The sequence below is a fragment of the Oculina patagonica genome, chromosome 6 (assembly GCF_052425735.1).
Source record: "Oculina patagonica isolate OP01 chromosome 6, crgOcupat, whole genome shotgun sequence".
In the NCBI taxonomy this organism is placed as follows: domain Eukaryota; kingdom Metazoa; phylum Cnidaria; class Anthozoa; order Scleractinia; family Oculinidae; genus Oculina; species Oculina patagonica.
In genome coordinates, this window is record NC_135763.1 from 26,701,395 (window position 1) to 26,725,549 (window position 24,155).

General features: G+C 36.6%; 1 pseudogene across 1 annotated transcript; it reads right to left on the minus strand.

The window, feature by feature from the left end:
- Positions 1–10,270: 10,270 nt before the first annotated feature.
- Positions 10,271–23,337, minus strand: LOC144658159 (uncharacterized; annotated as a pseudogene). Its single transcript, XR_013571651.1, has 5 exons — positions 23,038–23,337; positions 20,604–21,245; positions 19,174–19,723; positions 10,988–11,301; positions 10,271–10,764 (listed from the first exon to the last, which is right to left on the minus strand). The product of XR_013571651.1 is annotated as an uncharacterized LOC144658159 (transcript).
- Between the last annotated feature and the right edge of the window lie 818 nt (positions 23,338–24,155).

A 24,155-nucleotide genomic window follows, 5' to 3' on the forward strand; every position in this document is an offset into this window, starting at 1 on the left:
TGGGGAAATGAAAACTGGTCTGCTTTGAGAAATCGGGGATAAAATATAGGAGAATTACTTCACGAAGGAAACGAAAATTGTTGGAGGAATCGAAAATTTAGAGTAATCGAGGTTTCGAGGAATCGTGATTCCTCTGCTTCAACGTTCAGTTCAGAACTCCGATTACATGTACGTTCGTAAGCGAAAACAATTACAGTAAGCGAAGCGAAAGAGCTAGTCTGGTTCACCACAGTATTTCGTAGATTGGATTTTATATATATTGCTTGCTTGAATTCACTCAATTGCTATGAAGATACAGAAGCAAAATTTGAATGGCCTTTTTCTGATGTGCATGTTCATGTATACTTGTTATGCAATGCTTTCGAGTACCTACCATACATCACAAGTACACCCACGGGTGACTTGATTTTTCAGGATACATGCAAGTTAAATCTGTTTTCGGAGCAACTACAGAATGCAGGGGCACTTCGGTCCACTGTGCCGGAACGCTTCATTAAAGCCAATCGATTTTTCTTTAGCCTGTGGTAGCTCAGTTTTAGTAGTAACATATTTATGTAAAGAGAAAACTTGGTTTTCAGACTTGTGAAAGCCCGGGTTCCACTGTTTCGCATTCAATATGGCGACCATGCTTTAATACGATTGAAGATTGAAGATTAATGCATTTCATTATGTCGAAAAGGAGTATAAGCAACTAAAGCAGAGTATAAGAGAAAGAAGAGTTACAAGTTTTATCTTTCAAAGACAGAATAAGGTAGTAAAACCTAAGAATCGCAGATTACAATTTCAGTATGCTAGCGTTCACTCAACTGAATCTATAGAAATCGTCTAGAAATTATGGTTTATGTTAACAGTGTGATTTGGTATAAACTTCAACCCCAGTTATTACATGGGTGCAATGCGTACTACGTTTTTATTGGGTGCAAACTCGGTCATACAAGGGAGTGAACTCGGTCTCACTGGGAGCGAACGCGGTATAAGGTGGGAGCAAACTCTTACGGTGCGAAACCGACTGGGAGTGAAACCGGCAGCTTCCCTGTAGTTTTATTTCTGTTTAAATTTAAAGTAGAACCCCGGTTACTCGAACTCGGATAACTCGAACAACCCCGCTAACTTGAGCTAACTTTGATAACTTCCATTTCCCTTGGACCTACAGTACTTTTCAGTCATTTTTACTTGGTTAACTCGAAAACCCCGCTAACTCGAACTGTTTTTCGTTTCCATTCAGAGTTAGAGTTACCGGGGTTACACTGTATTTAAAAGAAAAAAAAACGAAAAAAGAAAAAAAAAAGGATTTTTCAGCTGTTTGAGATTGCAGAACTTTATTTGTTGCTGTTAACATTTTAAACCTCGATTGCTCTAAATTTTCGATGGAAGTTGATTCTGTGCAGTTGTTCATTCATGTGAAAGTTTTTTTTTTCCAAAAATCTAAACTGATTGCAAATTCGTCATAACCAATTTATTATTGCTTTAAGAATATTTTGTTTTTCATGGACATGGGAACGGTTGCGATGTAAAGCTGTTTACACATCCATTCCTGAGTTTTGCGTGCTGCTTGATGTCTGCACAAAGTTTTTAATCTCTACAGTGTACTATCATGTTTTTCGAAAGATTTAATATTTCGAATGTCATGATTTGAGAAATTGATTCCCTTGCAGTTCTTCATTCATGTGGAAGGTTTTTTCCCCAAAATCTAAGCTGATTGCGAGTTCGTCATTGCAAATTACACATGTATTATTTTAACAATATTTTGTTTTTCTTGGATGTGAGAATGGTTGCAGTGTAAAGCTGTTTACTAATCGGTTTTGTCCACTGCTTGACAAATTCCTTGATGTTTACATAAAGGTTTTACTCTCTATTATCAGGTTTTTCGAAAGATTGAATATTTCGAATGTCCGATTCTAGGAATTGATTCTGACTGTGCAGCTGTTCATTCATGTGGAAAACTATTTTCCCAAAAATCTAATTTGAACTGAGATGAATTAATCGAGCTTCCACTGTAATACTATATACTATGCATACTACATAAGCATTGTATTTTGTGTATTTTCTGGTGGATACTGCAGAATGATATAATGCAATGACTTTCTTTGTGTAGGTTTCTGATTGGCTGTATTCGTTAAAGCATGTACAGTAAATGTATGCACATGAAGCCAAACTGTCACACAGTAATAAGCTTTCTGTATAAAAATAGTAGCCTTCTCAGCTTGGGTACACAAGGGACCAGTTCTAAAAGATTTGGGTCCATCTTATTCTACATGTAATTTGAAACCAGTCTGGAATGGAACCAAATTAAACTGGACCTGGCATTTTGCAGGTCCAGTTTTGGATCCCTACCAGACTGGTTCCAAAACAATCAGATGTAAATACACTAGAAGCTGATCCTGTCTGGTTCATTTCTGTTAAGATTGAAATGTGGTCTGAAGTGAAGCCAGAATTTGTTAAATTCGTACACAGAAGGCCCTCAGTTATTTCGACTATATACATGTATAGCACTGCAGTCACTGCATCAAGGTTACATGTACATTCATAATGGGTGTAATTTTATTACACACTCAGTAATTATTTTTGAGTTTTGCAATGTGAAATCTTTATATTTGGCACTTTTGCTCTTGACGCCATTTTCGTCAGACCTTAAAGCTTATGTATCCGTAGGGTGAATTAAACATGACCTTTATCTAGTCTTTTAAGCCATTTGGCTAACTGGTGTAGAAAATACACATGTATCTTTCATAAACTAGTGTGGACTTCCTTACACGTACCTACATGTAGGGGTTGACAGATTTAATCTGGACTACCGGTACATTATGTTTTAGGTTTTTATCAATATTAATATACTGTTGTTTTTACTTTTTTGCAGATGTATCATGAGGGATTTTTCAAATTTTTCATTTATCATAATAATAATAATAAAAATAACATAATAATTATTTCATTAAGTGTCGAAAAAATATTGCAGTTGTAACCATTAATTGTTGTCCTAAAATCATCCTTCCTATTGTATTTGGAGAGGCAAACATTAATCAATGTAATTTTAGTTTCTAAAATTAATCAAAACTAAATCACCCAGTTGATGCTGGGATTTAATTTGTATTAATGATAAAAAAAAAATGAAAATTGCTTTGTTGAGTGGAATTAGTCTAATAAATTTAAGATCAAAGAGGTACAAAGCATCTTGTCTTACTTTGCCGGCCATTTACATGTATTTAGTTTTTAAGTACATAGCATCAGAAACTAAAAGAGATTAAGGCGGCTTTAACATGTTAACTTGCTTGTTGCAATGAACAGTCAATTGCAAAGTAGCCTATGGAACTTCAGCTGATGTTGGCTTGTTTGGAAAACCTTTGCTTGCTCAAGTGAGTGGAAGCTACAGTATGTGATAATGAAATGAAGACCATGCATCTAATATACATTCAGTATGAAGTCTCCTATTTGGTAAGTTTGTTATATGTTTTCTTTGATTTATTATTGTTTTTATTTAAACAACCACCAGAAATGTAATTGATTCAACTGTGAAAAACAGTTAAAACTAAATTTTCATGGTGGTCATGTCTTTGTGTGCCTCATGAAAAGCAAGTGAGGGGCTGAATTCATGGGTAGTGAAAATGTCATGAAAAGTCATTACATTTTTCATGACTCATTAATATTCTACCGTTCATGGGAAAACAATGGGTTTTTCATGGGGCATGAATTTAATGACACCATGAAAACACCATTAATTCCAACACCATGAAAAATGAGCTTTTAAATTCATGGATTTTTCATCACCATGAAAAAGCCATTAAAAAACCATGGTGGCTTCATTTTGATTCATGGCATTTTCATGGGTATTTTGGTCAATTAGAATTTTTTCATGGGCCATGAAGCGTTGAATATTAAGGGGATTTTCATGTTATTTTCATGGAATTTTTATGCAGTATTCATGGTATATTTTCATGAAAAACCCATGAAAATTTGACCATTAAAATCTACTGAAAAATCCATGAAAAAGCTATGAATTTTCCATGAAAAATTTCAGTGGATTTTCATGGGTTTTAAGTTCATAGTGTAAGTCTTCTCAGGTTCTATTGTTTCCTTGGCATTATGATTTATCTTTTGCATGTGTTTATAATCCTTGAATTGTAACGCAAGATTTTCATTTTCTCGAAGGCCTACTTTATCGTTTAGTTTGAAAACGTTCCAGTGAATCAATGCTAATAAAACTTTGCGATAAAATTCTTTACATTATCGAGCTTTCGTGCTGGAAGTTTAAAGAAAATCTATCGAGCCGTTTTATAGATTTTTCAACAAGCGCTTAAAACCGAAAATTATCTGAAAATTACAATATGAGTGGTCGTAAGAAAAAAACAAATTCTCATAATCGCGTTGTGGAAACTCGACAAAACTTTCACGACTTCGAAAGATTACTTTAATACACATTTTGGCGTTATTTGAGATTACTTCGTCTACGTAGTGTTTGTGTCTCAGCTCATTTTTTATCGCTACGCAAAAAGTACAATCTGAAACATTTTTGCGATTTATTCGAAATCAAACATACAGAATTTTTTAATTCTTGAATATTTTATTTGCAGCACATCATGGTTTAAGATGCTGGTATTAGTTTTTAAGCGGCAAATCTGATTCACGCAAAAATCAGGTTTTACTGATTTGGCAGTTTTCTGTTTATCGTTGCCATGGAAATATCGATTACTTTAAAATATATATCAAAGTAAACTTTAATCTTAAAACAATATATGGTGTAATTTTCATATCGATCCGAGTCAGGGAAGATCGTTTAAAGGCCAATTGCAAATTGTAGGTATGGCCCAGAAAAAACTGTATCGAGCCACCTTAAGATTATCCATCACATTTTGCCCAATAATGCCACTCTTTTTAGAGATTCACTTGTTCAACAGGAGCAATGCCATCTTTGTAACGAGAAACAAACCTTGAAACACCTTTTTGTAACATGCTCTTTTGTACAAGCCCTTTGGTCCCAGTTTGCTCTCTGGTGGAATAGAAAGCACTCAGACTTTATCACCTTATCAGAACAGGATATAATCTACGGGTTCACTCAAGATCTTCCTCGTCGCCTTGGTTTAAACCTCTGTTTAATCATTGCTAAATTTTATATCTATAATGCGTCACGAAGAGAAGAAGAGTATATCTGGGAAGCTTTTTTTGCTATACTTAAAAGTCACCTTGAAATTGAAAAGCATAAATCCAAATCACAAATAAGTATTTGAGCATCTTATTGTTTGTCTTGTTTATTTTTTCGCTTTTATTTTTATTTTTTATTTATTTTTTATTTTTTATTTACATATTTTTTTATTTTTTTTTTTGTTATTCGCTTACTTCTGGCCTTCCTTGTATCATGTAGCATTGTACAAATAACGTAGCCTTATTGTAGATCTAGTGTGTAGCATTAAAGTGTAATCGTAGCTTTAGTTTGTTAAAACATAAGTCTCGTAAATATTGTAAGCATAGTTAATATGAGTTCCGCGTCTTAATTTTTTTGTAATAGTATATACATATATATATGTAAGTATTAGTATGTTTGTGTTGTAAATAATAAAAGTAAAAAATAAAAAATAAAAAAAAATAAAAAAAAGGAGTGAGAGACTGGGAACCAGTTGGGAAGAACAATACAACCCAAATATGGGGTTTACTTACACCCAAATAAGGTAAAAAAAAGTCCCTTACGCAGAATTTAAGATTTTCTCTGCCTATAAACTCATACGCACACGGCTCTATGATTCTGCCACCTCGACAGCCTCGCCTCTTGGCTCAGCTGTCTCGTTGGCAATAAGAATAAAAAGCTGTCACAAAAAATATGGCATTTTAACTAAATGTCGCTGCAATTTTGAAAACAGGAGTATAAAAAAATATATATATACTGCGAATGGCTTATAACTTCTTAAACTACTATGCGGTGAGCGTGCTTCGGTTTGCGTTCTAAATAACAAAGGAAACTAGAACTCCTTTCACGTTTTAGAGTATGTTTTCATTTTTCTTGATACTTAGATAACATTACTCATGTTACATATACTCGTGTTTCGTAAAACTTATTAATAGCAAGGCTCATAGTCACGAAACGTACGGTTCACGAAAGCAAAACTCAAAGTCACGAAACGTCTGTTTCAAATTTTTGACGAGGAAAGGAAGGTCTATCGTTCTTGGTCATGTTGATGAATATCATTATGTGTCTTCTATTGCTTTACATTTTTGTGTCTAGTATAGACACTTTCAGTTGCAGAGCTGTTCAAGGTCGGATAAGCGCTTCATGTAAGACAAAAAAATGACGCAATTCTGCTAAAGTTTCAGTGGAGTTTCACTCACGTGACTGTCAAAATGAAGTAAAAACCCCGCGCGTAATGTAACCACGTCGATATTTTGTCGGCGTGGACCAATTGTATTTGAAAAGCAAATGTTCCGAACTTTATATATTTTGTCGTGGAGCAATTGTATTTGAAAAGCAAATGTCCCGAACTTTATATCGTCGATCGTCGAGGAGATTTGTAGATGATTTCAGTGAGGAAAGCAGTTGTTTTCTAATTTTATTATGAATTTCTTAAAAGGTACTTTTTTATATGCCACAGCTTTCGAAGAATGTGTCAGTCTGGTAGAATGAAAGGCTTTCAAAGGTGCTTTCAAGCAGCAGTTAGTCGTACTTGCTGCGAGCCAAAAAAACTTCGAAGCGCTGTTGAGAATCACCGATCCACCGCTTCGGAAAATATAAATTGAGCAGCATAAGCCCCATCTTGGGAATACAAAGCCCTTAAAGGGAATGATTCAGATGATTGAGCCTCGCATGGGAACTATTAAGCCCCATTTGGAGATTCCAAAGCCTGTTAAGGCATTGGAAAATCTCCATTTAACACAAGCTTATTGGTGATCTATTTGCTTAGAAACTTTGCCGCCCCTGTAGTGTGAACACCTTTCATTGACCAGACGTCTGCGAAAGCTGTGGCGTTTTTATACGGGCAAAACTGTACTAGAACTTGTTAACTGAGTGAAAACTGTGTTTACGGTATTCTGTACAATAAAACACCAATGTTTCAATCGTTTGTTTATATTTGAAATTTATCATGAATGCAAAATATAACAACAAAAGTCCCCCAGGCTTAACATTGTTGGTGCCCAAGGCAAATGCACATAATAAAAGCAATATTTCTGTCAAATAATATGATGAGTTTGTTCATTTGTGAACGCCAATTTATCTGCAACATTTGTTGGCCACATCTCCTTTTATAATGTGAACTAACCCCGTACGTTGACAACAAATGTTGCATTGCAAATTTTGTTTATTAAAATTAGGCAATCTTTCTACCTTGCGCTCATTATAAGCTGCAAATCAGGCCTAATTCTGGCCAATAAATTGGTATGTGTGACAGAATGGTAATTCAGTTTTAATTTTGCATATTTATTATGGGCAATCTATGACAAAAACCTGACAATATCAGCCAACTTTTCTTATTGTAAGTTGTATTCAAGCACTTTTATCATGCACACAGGCTGAGGGGAACCCGCAACCACTCCTGCACGTGTGTATTGACAATTTTATTACTATAACTGACTCTTCATAATTTTGTCAGTCCGAAATCTATTGATCTATTACAAATTTCTCAAATTTCTCAATAATAGCTTTAAGGACACTCCCTTAACTTAAATAAGCTATTCTGAAATAGGGTATTAACAGTTTATTTAACTCTTTGTGAACTTTGGTCGTAAGAATCGGGAATAGTTTTTGTTTCTAGTGTGAAGTACAGACACAATGCTATAACGCTAATAATTTGGGTGAGTGCTTCATACACGGCAAACTATGACGTCATACTCAACAAGTTCCACTAAAGGTTTCTCATACGTGACAGTGTACACGAAGTATTTGGGAGTATTCATTTCTGGGTAATAGTAATCAATAATCACTCATTATTTCCTCATAACCCAAAGTAAGCAACATATGACAAGCAGAACCAATCAAATGTTTAAAAATTAGGGCTTTAACTACGTCAACAATCGTCGACACCATGTGCTTTCGCTACAGTTGCACACAGCTGAACAAAAGTATAATGTGCTGAAAAACCAATAAATTATTGGACGTTTCGAGATTTCTGTCTCTTTATCGACGTAAAAATGTCATTAGCAAAAAGCATGTGTATGTACATTTTAATAAATTTAAATGCGTCCTCGCCATAAGCGTGTGCTTGCACTGGCGTTCAGTTAACAATCTTCCAGTCTTTGATGTGTATCAATGATATTGTTTTTTTTTTAATTCATGTGTAGAAAAATTGAAAAAAAGTTAAAAAAAAATTCTTTAGTAGGTACACTTTCTTTTTTCTGCATTGATCACTTGCACCATGTCACATAACACCACTGCACGCGCTCAAGTTGTAGGTATCTATCAGTGTCCACACATGGGCAAATAGCAGACGCTAAATTAACCAATGAGAGCATGCGCCTCACTTAGGTTGTGCTACAAAAATAATATTTAACAACTTCTTAAGATAACTTTTCCAGATGACCTTGCAAATGCTTGTTGCTTCTACCTGTATTTCTTTGCTACACTGTTGAAGCCTGTTATTTTAACCCTTTCTCCACACCTCTACTTTATGTCAACTAAATCGTACCTAATGCGCTGCCCTGATCCTGCCAAAATACAATAATACATTAGGCTCAATTACCCACTAGACACATGTACGCATTGCGGACCTATTTTTGTGGTAGTAATCGAAGTGACAATAAATGTGAAAGAGTCAGTTTCTTAATGAAAAAAAGGTTATATGATGGTTAGAAACGGGTACTAAGTATATTTACTAGTCTGAAACACGAGACAGTCCAACGGGCACTTTGATTTATTATTAACATGTATACATTGAAAAAGATTTAAGGAAGTCGCTACAGTATCAGTGAGATATTTGGTTTCAATTCCTTGTCTAACAAGTATATAACGGAGTGTTATATCTGTTGAACAAAAACGAATTTAATTTAATATATTGAGACACTAGGCAAGGGAAAATAATTCCCAAGACACCATCCTTTATTTGAAGTCTCCGCCATTCCGTGTTTCAGCTGAGCAATGAGCTCCTCGACAGCTATGATCGAACGTGCTCAACAATGACCCGTAAAGACACGTTTGTAACTTTGCACTGCTTATAAACGTGATACTTCCTTTGAGTATCAGAATAAACAGGAAATTCTCTGAAATTCTCTAGCAATAGGAGAGAGGAAGGAAGAGGACGGGAAAGGTCAAATAAGAAGGGGATTTTTTTGGTTTATTTGCAGTGTAGTCCGTCGAAGCATCGAAATGTACAGAAAATAACCATTTCCATTTTTTTTTTCCAAAATGGGAATACGCGTGTTTATTGGAGGGGGTGAGGTCGGCTGAGAGCAATTGTTTAATATATCACTAGTTGTCATGGCCAAAATATCAAAGAGAGGAGCTACGTCACGGACAATACGGTTTGAAACAATTGGCAAGTTTTTTAAAGTTGTCGTTCGAAATTTGTCTTAATCTTTATCAGTTGAAACCATTCTTGGTAATTTTAGTACGTCTTTGTTTTTTCCTATGTTAGAAAACTATTATTTTGAAGTTTCCTTCATTTTCAATTAAATAAGAAAAATGAATTAATATACGGCAGTGACACTGCTCCTTTAACTAATAATCAGAATATTTGTGTCATTTTCTGAGATACCAAATCACTGACCTCATATCGCCATATTTTTGGTCGAATTTGGGAATGGCAACTATCTAATCGTACCTTTTTGGTACTCCTCGGTAGCTGTTCAGGCACCTTTGGTCTCGCCATGCGTATTTTGCTTGGACTGCGTCTTGCAAAAATACGAACCACAGCTTGAAAGATTCCGAATCGTACCGACAAAAACAGATTCACTACAAATGTATTTTTGAATGTAACAAACCGACCAAACCACTTCAGATGGTATGCAGCAGAATGATAGTTAAAACGAATGGCAATTTACGAGTCAAGTTTATCGTTTTTCTAGGCTAAAAGGTGCCCAAAGCATACACCAACGGTAAGAAGTTCCATGTGACCTTATGGCAGTTACTTTATCCACGAATAATTAATCTTTCAAAGACTACGCAAAGTAAATCCGTCACTTGTTCCTTTCTGGTTTATCACTACATTTTCGCTATTTTGCGCATTTGGTTTTGAAGTTTTCTTCATTTTGAAGCAAATTTCCCTCATCATGTCTTCACTTCATTAATTTCTTTACCATTACCTCCAGACGGTGAAGTTAAAAACATTATTTATTGTAAATTTATATATATTGTGACTACTACAAAACTTTTACAAAATCAAACAAAAATCAACTTTGCTAGAACAGGGTGACAAACTGAAAAAAAAATACGCACAAAAATCGGTATATTCAGCAAATCATGGTCGAGAACTCCGTTAATGCTAGAAAGTGAAATCAATATAAACTAACAGACATTAAACAGCGAAAACAAAATGCAACGCAAGAACACTCTTAACTCTTCTAGAAGCCAAAGAAGCTTAGATCGATAGAGCAACATAAAATCAAATCGTCTGCAACAACTGCAATTTGTACAACGCTGAATGTGTGACTGCTATAAATTCAATTTTTATACTTCAACAAAGTGCTTAATTTCATAAGTGTTTTATTTAGTTATTTTCGCACAAATATTTCCACTCTCAAACCAGGAAAGCCGAAGTATGTGACAGGATAAAACCGAACAAATCTGGCTTTGACGTCAGTACTGAGTGAATGCTTCACAATAGTATTTTTATCTGTGTTTCCTGGGAACTCCTGCGAATGAAAAAAAAAGGAAAGCATTTCAGACTTTACAATCAACTATTGAGATGGAGCTCTAATCGTGTGTTGTTGTTGTTTTTTGTGTTGTTTTTTTTTTTCATTCAGAGCCATAACGAATCCTCACTGTGATACAACTTGTTAATTCATGTAAAGATGATACTAAACAGAAATTACTTGTTTATTTTAAATACAAGAAATCCAGTTCTTCATAATTCACCTTTTCAACATTATTTTGTTTGTAGGCGTTCCACGTTATCCCGTCGGTAGACAAATATAATTTGTAGCTGGTGGCCCGTTCACCGTAACTCTCGCCTCCTTGTGTCGCCACCGCACAAATAGAGTGCACTGCACCCATATCAACTTGAAGATAGTCTGTTCTGTCAGATTTGGTCTTTGGACACCATGCTCCATATCCCTTGTTTCCATTCAACCGGCCGTAGTGTGGATAATAATATTTGCTGTTAAATGTGCTTGCCGTCATTCTAGCATCTGGTATTGTGTTCCTGTCCTCTACACCTACAGCTCCACATACTGGACGACAAATATAAAACAGAACAATCGTGTTACTGCGTTACATTTGTGTAAGAGTTATGGAACAACTGGTGAGCAAATGAATCATAGTCATACTGCTATACACTGAGCACTTCAAATATACAGTGGAACCCCGATACAACAATCCTCGATATAACGATATTCCCATCCTCGGAGACCCAGGGGCAGTTAGTGGGGGCGGGGAAAAGTCTATACGGGCGGAAAAAAAATCGGCGAAGAAAAGTCAAGAACAAAAAAAAATAGCCCCTGGGGACAACCTCTTACCGGACCAGTTCCAAAAGGACGCCGTCGTTCTGGCTTCTGATTGGTGCCAGAAAACCTTTGTTATTTTCTGCCCAATCAGAGAGCAGCAAGACCAGGAGTCGTTTCGTGTGTTCTTACACGGATAGATACACGAAGCCCAGTTGGTCGCCATGTTTTCTGTTCGATGAAGCTACAGTTGTAGGAGAAAAGTTGCAGTCACAGATGTAGGGGAAATCGTTCGGCATATCTGCAAGAAACTTACGCGAAATACGCTGGATCTTCGTAGGTATCGTACACACACCGATTAACTGATGTCGATATATAAACTTGAACGTGTTTTGAAATTCGCTTTCTTTGGCTGGACAAACGTACAGTTTCTTTCTCCTGCTTCCTCGCATCACTTGCTGTGACTGAAACTGTGTCAATGCAGAGTATTTTTTTTTTATTATTATTGCACGGGCCAGGCAGGTATGTCAAGCAACGGGCAGCTTCGTGTACGAGAGGAGCACAACTTTCTTCAGCTTTCTTTGAGAACAGTGAATTTCATGATGTAATTCGGTTTTTTTCCCTGGCATAAACGTGCAAATGAAGCTAAATGTAAATGCACTTATTTATAAGCTTAACTTGTTTATTAAATCTTAGTTTTTAATTCTAATCGGATGTTTTCACTGATTTTTATTCGTGAAATGTCATTTTAATTTTGTAAAGTGCAAATGATTTATGAAAATTGCACAATTAAAATCAATATTATTATAATTAATGTTGAGTCACAGAATTCTTCCAAACCACTTCCTCATCAATGGACCTGACTGTTTTTTGAGATGTAGTGTTTTTAACTGTATAACTAAAAACAATTTATAGCCTGTGTGCCTCTGCCCAGTCTAGCTCAGTCTCTGTGTGATGATAAATGGGATGAAGTAAATTGATTGATTGACAAGTGGTTTTCAAAATGCCTTTGAAAAACAATGACGTCTTCATTTTGATAATACAGATTGAGATACTGTATACTTATTGTGCTTTTCAGTAACATGAACTCAGCTCAATCAACCGCTAAACCGGTTTACAGTTTTTGCTACTGTCAATCATCTAAGCGGACCAGTCACGGGAGACATTTAAACCAGGTCAAATCTGTTGGCCTTTTTTTGTTTTTTAAGGCTTGTGGGTTACTGCCATTATTATGATTGATGGCAGCAAAAAAGCAATCTTTGGGTTTTGAACTTCAGAGTTTAGGTGAAAATGATCACTGATGTATTTACATACCGGGTATGTTGTTCATACCAGGATCAGGTGCCACTGTTATATTTTCAACTCAAGCTGTGCTGCACAGTGATAGAAACATGCCTGGCAATTCAATGATCATGGTGATTTTTCAGTCAGTGACACAGGCAAACTTGTAATTTCAAATCTCCCAACATGCAATGAAACTATGACATCCCAGTAAGTAAATCCCAGATGCTCTGCTCATGACCTACAAGGCTTGTGGAAGTTAACCCTACACTGTAGTTCCCTATAAGAAATATCCTGTTTACTGCCAGGATTGATGTGATGTTTTTAGCAACTGCAATCATGAAACATGTAAACAAAACACAAAGATCTTAAAACAAACCTTTTTTGTGTTCAAACAAGAAAAGGAGAAAGACCAACAAGGTGTAGAACATCAGGCATTTGTGTAATTTCTTGCCCTAATAGGCTACCCATTTACCTTTGCAGCCATTTTTTGTTTTGAAACAGTATTGTCACTTCAAAACAATAACACACAACCTCAAAGCCAAACAGATGAACATAGTACTAGGTGGAACAAGTATTAAAGAGTACTAGAGTCTACATTTACCTCTTAGAATGCAATGCGATGGCATTGCATTCCCATTCTTTCATCTGTTTTGACGATTTAATTTTTTTGAGATCTTCCAGGGAAATGCATATTTCAATAAAGACTTTTTCCAAACAATTCGTACATTCCTTGTCCAATTCCAAGCAAGAGTGACTGATCTGTGCTTGACACAGTCCTTTGGATTCAAATCCTTGTTGTCTATCAGGCCATACAATTTACTGGTAATTCATTCATCATGTATGATGCTTTTACTGGGGTAATTGACAATATTCATATTTGAAAGATAAGGTATACAAGTTATAGGGACATGCAACAAAGTAGTTTTGTAAGGTATAAAACAGGGCTGCCATATTTACACTTTGAATGCAGCATTTGAGGTAAGGAAGTAAAGTAGTTATTTGTACAATTTCACTTTTTCTACATGTGAACACAGGTTGATAGCCAAATATAAGTAATAGGAGTTATTCCCAAAGTTTAGGTGACTAGTGGTAGATATTTAATGAGCCACTTTGGTGCAGTGAACCACAAAGAGGTAGTATTTCACACTGGGGAATAATGAAAATAATACTTGCCTACCAAATAAGAATATTTTCCAAATTTTAGATGGAATTGGTTCTTATAAAAATGGGTGTCTAAATGGTAAATTTCAGGCTGTGGGTTGTTAATCTTCTAGGCTCTTACAGGCAAAACTTCACTATGTAAATATGCACCATACTCTCTAAGATAGTACATGTATATACCTCTATATACATACTGAGGAACCGGAAGGGGTAAAATAATATTTGAAAAATTTAAATAATTTCAGAAACTCGACCACAAGGTTTCTCTTTCTCTTTTTATTAACAAAAGCAAAAGAATAGACTCGACCGTCATGGCAATTTTCTTCCAAATGAATATTACTCATTGTGAACAAGTAAGCTTACCCACATGGCGCTCGATAGCATTGGTGCACTCGTACACGAAGCTGTCCGTTGCTTGACATACCTGCCTGGCCCGTGCAATAATAATAAAAAAAAAATACTCTGCATTGACACAGTTTCAGTCACAGCAAGTGATGCGAGGAAGCAGGAGAAAGAAACTGTACGTTTGTCCAGCCAAAGAAAGCGAATTTCAAAACACGTTCAAGTTTATATATCGACATCAGTTAATCGGTGTGTGTACGATACCTACGAAGATCCAGCGTATTTCGCGTAAGTTTCTTGCAGATATGCCGAACGATTTCCCCTACATCTGTGACTGCAACTTTTCTCCTACAACTGTAGCTTCATCGAACAGAAAACATGGCGACCAACTGGGCTTCGTGTATCTATCCGTGTAAGAACACACGAAACGACTCCTGGTCTTGCTGCTCTCTGATTGGGCAGAAAATAACAAAGGTTTTCTGGCACCAATCAGAAGCCAGAACGACGGCGTCCTTTTGGAACTGGTCCGGTAAGAGGTTGTCCCCAGGGGCTATTTTTTTTGTTCTTGACTTTTCTTCGCCGATTTTTTTCCGCCCGTATAGACTTTTCCCCGCCCCCACTAACTGCCCCTGGGTCTCCGAGGATGCGATATTCCCGGTATAACGATGATTATAACCCACCCATTAATTTTTGGGCGCGCGCTCATTGGACAAAACGCATCACGTGGTACAAAATCGGACGACGGGTATCAGCGAATATACCCCGTCCGATTTGATATTCGTCGCCCGATTTTGTAGGCAGGCACAAAACAAGCGAATGAAGTCACCTTATTCAATTCTTACTTTTAATGAAATCACAGAGTTAAATATCACGTAAACCAATCAACTTACATTTGTTCCGATCACAGTTAAGCCGGGTTTATTACGTAGGTTTTTTCCTATGAATTTACTGGCGATGAATTGTAGAAATAAATCGGAGGGTTATAAAATAAATAAACCCCTTTCTGGCTTGCTGGTGTATTGGAGAATAATGCCCTTGGTTGAAAGATTGTCCTCAAAATTTCACAGTTGCCCTCGAAGCTTCTCTTCTCGGCCAACTGTTTTTCGACAATCTTTCAGCCTCGGGCATTATGATCCAATATATCAGCCGCCTGAAGGTGTTTATTTAATAAATATTCTATGTCCCTACAAAAGTTACAATATAATGTATGGGACAGAACCCCGATATAACAATCTTTGATATCACGATATTCCCGATTTATTATTTAACCCTCGGACGTACAAACAAAGTCATACCCCCACCATCGTACAAGGGGGGGGGGATGGAACCCCTCCCCGGAGTTTTCGTTATATTAAGGCGCAGCGGAATTATTTTGCCCTCATAAGAAAGCCCGTAGCTTACTCTACAAGATGGCATGATTTTAATTGGCTGTGACGTCATTAGAGCCGCCATCTTGGATCCGCCATCTTGGATTTCAACATTTTCTTAGAAAGTCACAAAATAGCGGAAATTGATGCAAAATCAAGTCAGAATGCTTATGGAATGTTAAAATAAACAAATCGTGCAATTCTGTTTAAAAAAAATGGAAAAAATAAAGAAAAATGTTAAAAATTACGATTTTTGGCAAGACCTGACACATGGTTGACATATCATAATTTCGGCAAAGGACAAATGAACAGCTACTGAAAGTTTCAGTACTGTAGAGTTAATCGTTTTCTCAAAATTTGGAAAAAAACATATGGGGGGGGGGGGGGGTGGCATCCACCCACCCTTGTACGTCCGAGGGTCAACTAGCTCCGTGAGCGATCGAGATGAAACGAATCCCGTGCTTTGATTGGCTACCCGAGCGGTCAAGATGGAGCCATCTTGACCTCTCGGGATCGCCCGCTGTGTTCCCGCAAGCGAAAAAACTTTTCAGTTGCGTCGTCGCTACTTCAAAAAGCTTTTCCGTCGTAAATTTGAGCTATGAAAGTATTTTCCGAAACAACACAAGTATTTTCTGTCTGTTTCTAGCGAAATGGAGTCCGATAACAAAGAAATAGGTCTTGAAGTGAAATATTGAGAACAAACAAATTAATCAACAAATGCTAACGAGTTTCGTGAATTTTATTTGCCACAACAACCACATAATAAAAAAATTTAAACGCAAAGCGACTTAAAGTCAGTGACATAGCTGAAGAATAAAGACTTCAGCAAACTTGTCGTTTGTGTAAAATCTTCCAAATGAAAGAAAGCGGACGGCACTCCGTACCAGGCACTGTAAGCTTTTAAAAAAATATTTTCACCGAAGCCTCTAACGCTCAACTAACGCTCGCGTCAAATAAGGTCGGTCGAACATTTATATCAACGATGTAGGAAAGTTCAAGCTCTTCCCGTGAAGTGGTAAGTCCCAAACGCTTTCAACAATCACAATTTCAATATTCAGCTCGTGTCAGGGCAGGTTTGCACCACAAAAGCGCCAGAAGCGAGCAAATACTCTGCAAAACGTCCAATAATCAAAAGCTGGCGGCCAGATGGAATGGACATTCTTGTTTAAAGGCTTCAAACTCAACGTTGATTCGCAATTTTAGCATATTTCGATATCCTTTTGACGGTTAAAAAGAGTTGAATTTCGCTGTTGTCGCGTCGCTTTACTTCAACTCGATTCATTCAAGAATGTGACAGTCACTCGTTAATCTTTTAAACCAATGAAATGATTTGAGCGTGCGCCATTGATTGTGCATGCAACCGGCTTCCTTTTCAGTACTCGAAAAAAGTCAAATAATAAATCCTTTATTGACCAAGCTTGTTCGGTCAATAACCCATATATATCGATGAGAATTTAGCGGTCCGAACGCAAAACCTTCTCCGATATAACAATAATATCAGTGCAAAGTCACCATGAATTTAATCCAGTAATCGAGTTATATCTAACGTTTGTGAAAACAGCTTTTTACGATGATATACGAAAATGATGCTGTATTCTTAGCCTTTTATCCAATTAAAGAAGTATATCTTAGGTTTACCCCGATATAACGATATTTTTGGTTATTTTACGGCCATATCGTTATATCGGGAATTTCGATATACGATTCCTCGATATAACGATATAATTTTACCGTTCCCTTGACATATCGTTATATCGGGGTTCCACTGTAGTTCCTGAGAACAATATATAATTTTTTGTTTAAAAGCACCTAATAATTGCGTATTTCCGGTATAAATGTGACTCACAGACAACATAGAATCTCGATCCTAGAGCTTGGTTGATTATAGTTGAATCATATCTGAGATGACTTTGAACATCAGCAGTGTTGAGCTAAGCCTGGTTTATCAGACGATCAGAATTCATCCACTCTCTCCTCTCATTTTCCTCCACGTGGACAGACGAGGGAGCGGAAAAACTCGGACCGTATGATATTAATCAGAATATGTTGCGCTACACTGTGGAGAATATGTATTTGTATGGGCATTATTCCAAGAAGGAAGTTTCTACTTTCTGAAGAAAATCGCCCTGAAAATGTCTCTACACAGCTTCAAGAGGAGAACAGTTCAACTGTGCAACAAAATATCAAAATAAGTTTAATTTCGTGATTTTTTTATTCAATATATATTTATAAAACGAAACATCTTCACTCGGCGGGAGGGGACACTCCCTTTATAAAGGAAGGGTATGGCTTGCAAGCTGTTTGGGTCTGAAAAAGATTTTGACCATTTTGTTCTAAAATAGGGTATTGTTTGTGCAGTCAAGTCAGCAATTAGATATAATTGTCGGAATAAACTACGTTTAATAGTGATCGTTATTATTCATCTCTTCAGAAGTGCGATTTTACAACGCTGGGAATTTGACGCCCTTCTCAGATGTTTACGAGAACCGACGCAGATTCCAAGAAGAGTATTGTCTGAAAAAGGGTATCGATTTTTGGGTCAGGTCTCGCATATTTAAATTTGGTCTGATAGGGTTTATATCAATAATATAAAAAATAATATTGATTTGACTGTCTTTTTTGTTTTAAATTGTTGATTTCAACCAACACTTTTTCATTATTTCATTACGTAACCTTTCATGGCATTTTGTTCTAATCGATAATTAATAGATAACTATTTGTAATTATTTTTTTTTAGGACAGTAGGTAGTTATTTTATATTTTAGATCTGTGACATTTGTACTTCCTTTTAGATTTTAATACTTTTTTTATTTCCCATGTTTAACCTTAGTTAGTAGTATTTTAATTCCTAGTTTTTAATCTTAGTTAGCATACAACATAGGTTTTGTCTTTTTATTGTATTTTAGATTTTAATGTATTTTAATGTTTAACATTTATTTTCTCAGAGGACCCTCCTGAAAACCACCCCCTAGGTGATTGGAGGCCTCCTCTTAAAATATTATTTATTATTATTATTTATTATTAGAAAGTTTAAAGTTGATATTTTTAACTCTGCAGATTTCCACAGCATGTAACGACTAGTTTTACCTCTCCCTTTGTATGAGGTGTAAGTACGATGCAGGTATAACCTTCGGAATTTTTATCAGTTGTATGTTAAAATTCGGCTGTACACATTCCTACTCCCTGGGCGGAGAGAGGAACTGTAAGAGTAAAGTGTCTGGTACAAAAAAGTACGCCACAAGGACCCTGGCCGGCGCTGGAACCCAGACCTCTTGATCGGAAGTCCAGTCACCTAGCCATAAAGTAAGCGCGTTTCCCCCGAATTCACATTTTAAAAAATATGAACCATGTTTAAGGTTTACTAATTTCTTAGGTTACAAAATGGCGATGTTAACTATCAATGGGAGTAAAGGAAGAAAGAGTCTAAGTTCTTGCCATAAAAAGGTGCTACTCAATAGAGTCTAGCTATCCGCTATGGTAAGTTAAACAATAGTTAGTAAAATCGTACCTCCTGTTGTCACGGTCAGCTTCATTTTTGCAGAAGACGGCTTAAACACCACCGCCGATGACGCCGTACATGTATAAATTCCAGAGTCTTCCTCTTTGACATTCCAGATCTGAAGTGTTCCATCTTCCCTAACTTTTGATCTTCCAGAAGGCAGCTCGCCGTTTTCTTTCAACCACGTGACTGTGGGTTTGGGGTCCCCGGTAGCCTGACAAGGGACTCTAACATTTTGGTTTGTAAACTCTTTTAGCTGCGCAGGCGGACTGACTGTAAAATGTGGCAGCTCCACAACAACGAAGTTGAGTAACAGCTGATGCTTGTCCTAAGATATTTGACGCTTTGCAATTGTACAAACCAGAATCCTGCTTCTGGGCATTTGTTATTGACAGCTGTCCGTCTTTGAAAACAGATCTCGTTTTCGATAATTCATCGCGCACTTTAGACCACGTGATCACAGCTGGCGGAAAGCCAGTCACGTGACAAGTTGGTAAGTTGATAGTCTTGCCCTTTTCAACGTACGATGGACCAAGCGAGAGAGAAACCTTGGGCCGACCTGCAGTGAAATAATTAATAGCAACATACTTATCCATAATGGATAAATTCCATGAATCATTTAAAATTATATACCTTATTATAGGAATATAACGAAGCATTTTAACACCGCGAACAAAATGTACGCATAATAAAATTAACGCCGAAAATTGTCGAAAATTTATGTTTACATGCATTTAATTAACGCGAATTTGATGTGTAGTATTTTTTTTTAGCAACCTGCGCTAGTCAAAAGACCAAACAACAAAGTCCAACAACAGAACTTGAGGTTTAATTCGATAAGCCATATACACAACATTGAAAAAATCGGTTTAAACAGACCAAATAGTGACTAATATACAATGAGTGGGTCCAGGGATGGAATACATCCCATCCTGGCCTTTTCCACTCTCTCTGTTATTCCTGCAGCTTTGACGGGGACGTAGATGGCATACAGATATAACTTTGCCGGAAATAAAGGTGTCCTAAAATAACAATGCTGTAAAATAGTGTGATTTAAATTAACAATGACGTAAATTAAGGTACATATAGAAGGCATACAGATATAACTCTGCCGGAAATAAAAATGTCTTAAAATAACAATGCTGTAAAATAGTGTGATTTAAATTAACAATGACGTAAATTAAGGTACATGAAATTAACGCGAATTTTTGAAGTTCGCGTTAATTTCATGCATTGTTAGTTTCCTATAATAAGGTATATCCTTCGGTTATACTTTTTTGGCCTTCCGCTAAAAACAGCAACAATCGATCGCCGATGCAATATGTTGCAAAAATCAAGGTAAATCATTTTTGATTATCAAAATCATAATCGGATTATGAAACATAATGGATGAACCTCTAAAGTCTAAGGAAGGTGAAAAAAATATTTAAATGACATACTTTGTACAACAAGATTTGCAGCTTTTTCATCTTCTCCCAGAATATTTCGGGCCAAGCATTTGTAGTTCCCAGCATCCTCTAGCCGAACATTAGTAATCTGCAGCAGTCCATGTGACATCAATTTGATTCTGTTGCTAGGTAACGAGCCACTGACTCTGGACCAAGATACTTGGGGAGCGGGATTTCCAGCAGCAGAGCAAAAGAGAACAACAGTGTTGCTTTCGTTGACAGTCAGTTGCGAAGAAGTAATTGTCACCTTTGGAGCAGAAATGGATTCTCCTGGTTCACCTTGAATCCCTGGGATACCTGGTGGCCCGATATCTCCTTTAATTCCTTTTTCTCCTCGTATTCCTGGTGGTCCCATAACTCCTTGCTTCCCAGCCTGACCTGGCTCTCCCGTGATTCCTTGTGAACCTTTTCTTCCTCTCCTTCCGGGAGGTCCGGGCCTCCCTCGTGGACAAACGCTGGAGCTCCCACTGTTCTGACACATCTTTTTAAAACTTGACGTCACAACGTCTTCTAAAACTTCTTTCATGTTGGCTGAATTATTCAATTGCAGATTACTGGAAATACTCCGTGTAATTCTGTGGAGTTTTGTTTCGCTGTTTGTCCTCTTCTTCTCAGAATGTAATGGTGAAATTCCTCGACAGAAATGAGAGAGATGCGCATCAGTTACACCCAATGTAAATATACTTTTTAATGCAAATTTATGAATGAATCACTTATATATAAATAATTTATAAATGACGAGATAAAAATAATATTTCAAGCAACACTTAATGGGAAAGTATTTGATATATTTCATACCCTTTTTTAATTTTACTAATGTAATTTAAAAATTCGTGAAACTTTCTAACAAAACGACATAAAATTAAAAAATAAGTTCTACTATTCCAGCATGCTTTAGCGATATAAAATGCAAAACAAATCATCCAGCAAGAAGTCAATCAGAGAATCACATGAAGATATAATATTCTTCCAGATATAAGCCTTTGGGAGGCCGTATAAACGGACTTTTATGGAACTGATTGAAAATTACAAACAAAAATTCATCCATTGTTACGTTAATTAACAATGGATGGGTTTTTGTTTTGATGAAACTCGGGCCAAGTTCATGCATCAAAAATCAATTCTGGTGTCTACTTTATATTTTTTATCAATAACTTTCCGTTATAAAAGAGATAGTAGAGAAGAAGGGTTGGAAAGTGAAGTAAAGTAAAATCAGGGCAAACTTAAAAGAAGTAGCTTTAGAGATACGAGTCTATGCACAATCTTTTTCTTTTTTTTTTTAGTTTCGCGTATCAAATGTCCAGTAACCTTGCTAAGCACTCGTGGATTACATCTTTGGGCTAAAAGGCTTCAGGAGACTAATAATGTCTTCCATTCAGAGCAAATAATCAGTCGTGAAAGGCTTATTGCACGACTCAGAGGTAGACATCTTTTAAAATTAATAACTTAGATATTCATTTTTCTCTTAAGGTCAGAATTTTGCAACAGCTAAACATGTAAAATAGATTTACGATACACAGAAAATTCATTAACCAGGTTCGCGTTCTAAATGCAACAGCAAGCCATGATATCAGTTCTCGGTGTTTATTTAGAGCGACTACTTGTTCATTTTTTGTTGTTTCGTTAGCTTGTGCCAGGAGCGTTCGCAACCATCACGCGTGACTTTTTGTCTGACAGGCAAGTGAAAAACAAAATTTTAATTGAGGTGATTATCGTATAGAAAGTGTTAAATATATTACTCTGCGCTATTAATTAAAGTAAAGAAATTAAATAAGGTATCTAAGTTAAGTGAATGCAAGCATCGCTTGTAACGATAAAACGCCAGACGCTAAGTCAACCATTATTGTGACGATCAAGCAAGATGGTACGACGTAAAATCAATTCATTAAAGTCGATTCCTATACATGCAACGTGACTGTCGAAAAAACATTTTATTACTTTGAGTTTTTATTATTCAATTGGAGTGTTAGAGAATCGTTTTTCTTACTTTATAGTACTAACATGTAGACATTGAAAAATAATTAGGAAGTCGCTACAGTATTGTGAGATATTTGGTTTCAAGCTTCGAGTCTATAAACGGAATGTTCTTCAGTTCTGACTTCTGTTGAACAAAAACGTCTTTAATGTAATTTGTTCAGACGATAGCTAACGCAGAAAGAGGATCGAATCTGAAAAAAAAAATAGGTTTTACGTTTGAAATAGCCTGCGTAGCTGGCGATATTGTTGGGTTTTAAAGCGCCCACAAGCAAGCGGCGCAGCCGCGAGTGGCTTGGGGGGGAGAAGTATTTCAGCTTCTCCCCCCCAAGCCACTCGCGGCTGCGCCGCTCGTTGTCGCGGCTTCGCCGCTTGCTGGTGGGCGCTTTAAAACCCAACAATACCGCCAGCTACGCAGGCTACGTTTGAAATAACTCCACAGATACCATACCTTTATTCGAAGTCTGCACCACGCCATGTTTCAGCTTAGCAATGACTTCCTCGACAGCTTCCAACCTTTGATCGTGATCATTAAACTTCAGCTCGATTCTAATGAATCCAGCGGAGTAAAGAAGCAAACAAAACACAGACAACACTGTGCCTGGGCTAACTGATGAACCATTATTTTTAGAGGACATTTTTGGACACAGTGATCGAACGTGCTCGAAAATGACCCGTGAAGACACGTTTGTAACTTTGCTCTGCTTCTAAACCTGATACTTCCTTTGAATATCAGAATAAACAGGAAATTCTTTGAATTCTCGGCATTTCATCACCTTCAACAATACGAAATTTAGGGAGGGAGGGGACGGTAATGGTTGAAAAAGAAGGAATAATGTATTTGCACGGTAGTGTCTCAGGTTCACATGTTGCGTGGGGGGGGGGGGGGGGGGGTTAAGATCGTGTCGATCGGAAGATAACAATTAAATAAGACATTACAACCTATCACTTAGAAGAAAGCAAACCGATAGATAGATGATTTGCTGCTGAATGATAATTACGGGTCAAATTCTTTGGAGCTGAAAAGGCGAAAAGCAACAAACACCGCTGAGTGAAAAAGAATATCTTGTCATGATACACAGTTTGACCTTTATGGCGGTAACTTTTGTGCATTTTCTACAGATGTGGCTAATGAAGAAGAAAAGGCAAAATAAAGCAGTTCTTGTTTTTTTTTTTTTTCGGTTATAACTACATCGCCGCTGTTTTTCGTACTTTGGTTTTAAGCTTTCTTTTATTTGGTGGTAATTAAAAAAAAAAAGAAATAAAATAAGAAATAGTGGGGCGGATATGTGCTACAATTGTAAATTGGTATTAAGGTAGTTTTATCGTGTTGATGGATATCTGATATAGTGTCATCGCGAAAATTTAAAAAAGAAAAGGGAAAAAATACTTTTTTAATTACTTTACCATAAACTCCAGACGGCGAAGTTCAAAACATCTTTACTGAGAAATTCACATTGTTAACTGTACATTGTATAACGAAACCACTATAAAATTAAATTAAATCATTTTTGAAAGAAAACTGGCAAAAACTAATAATGCGCAAAACTCAAATAAAATAGATGCATG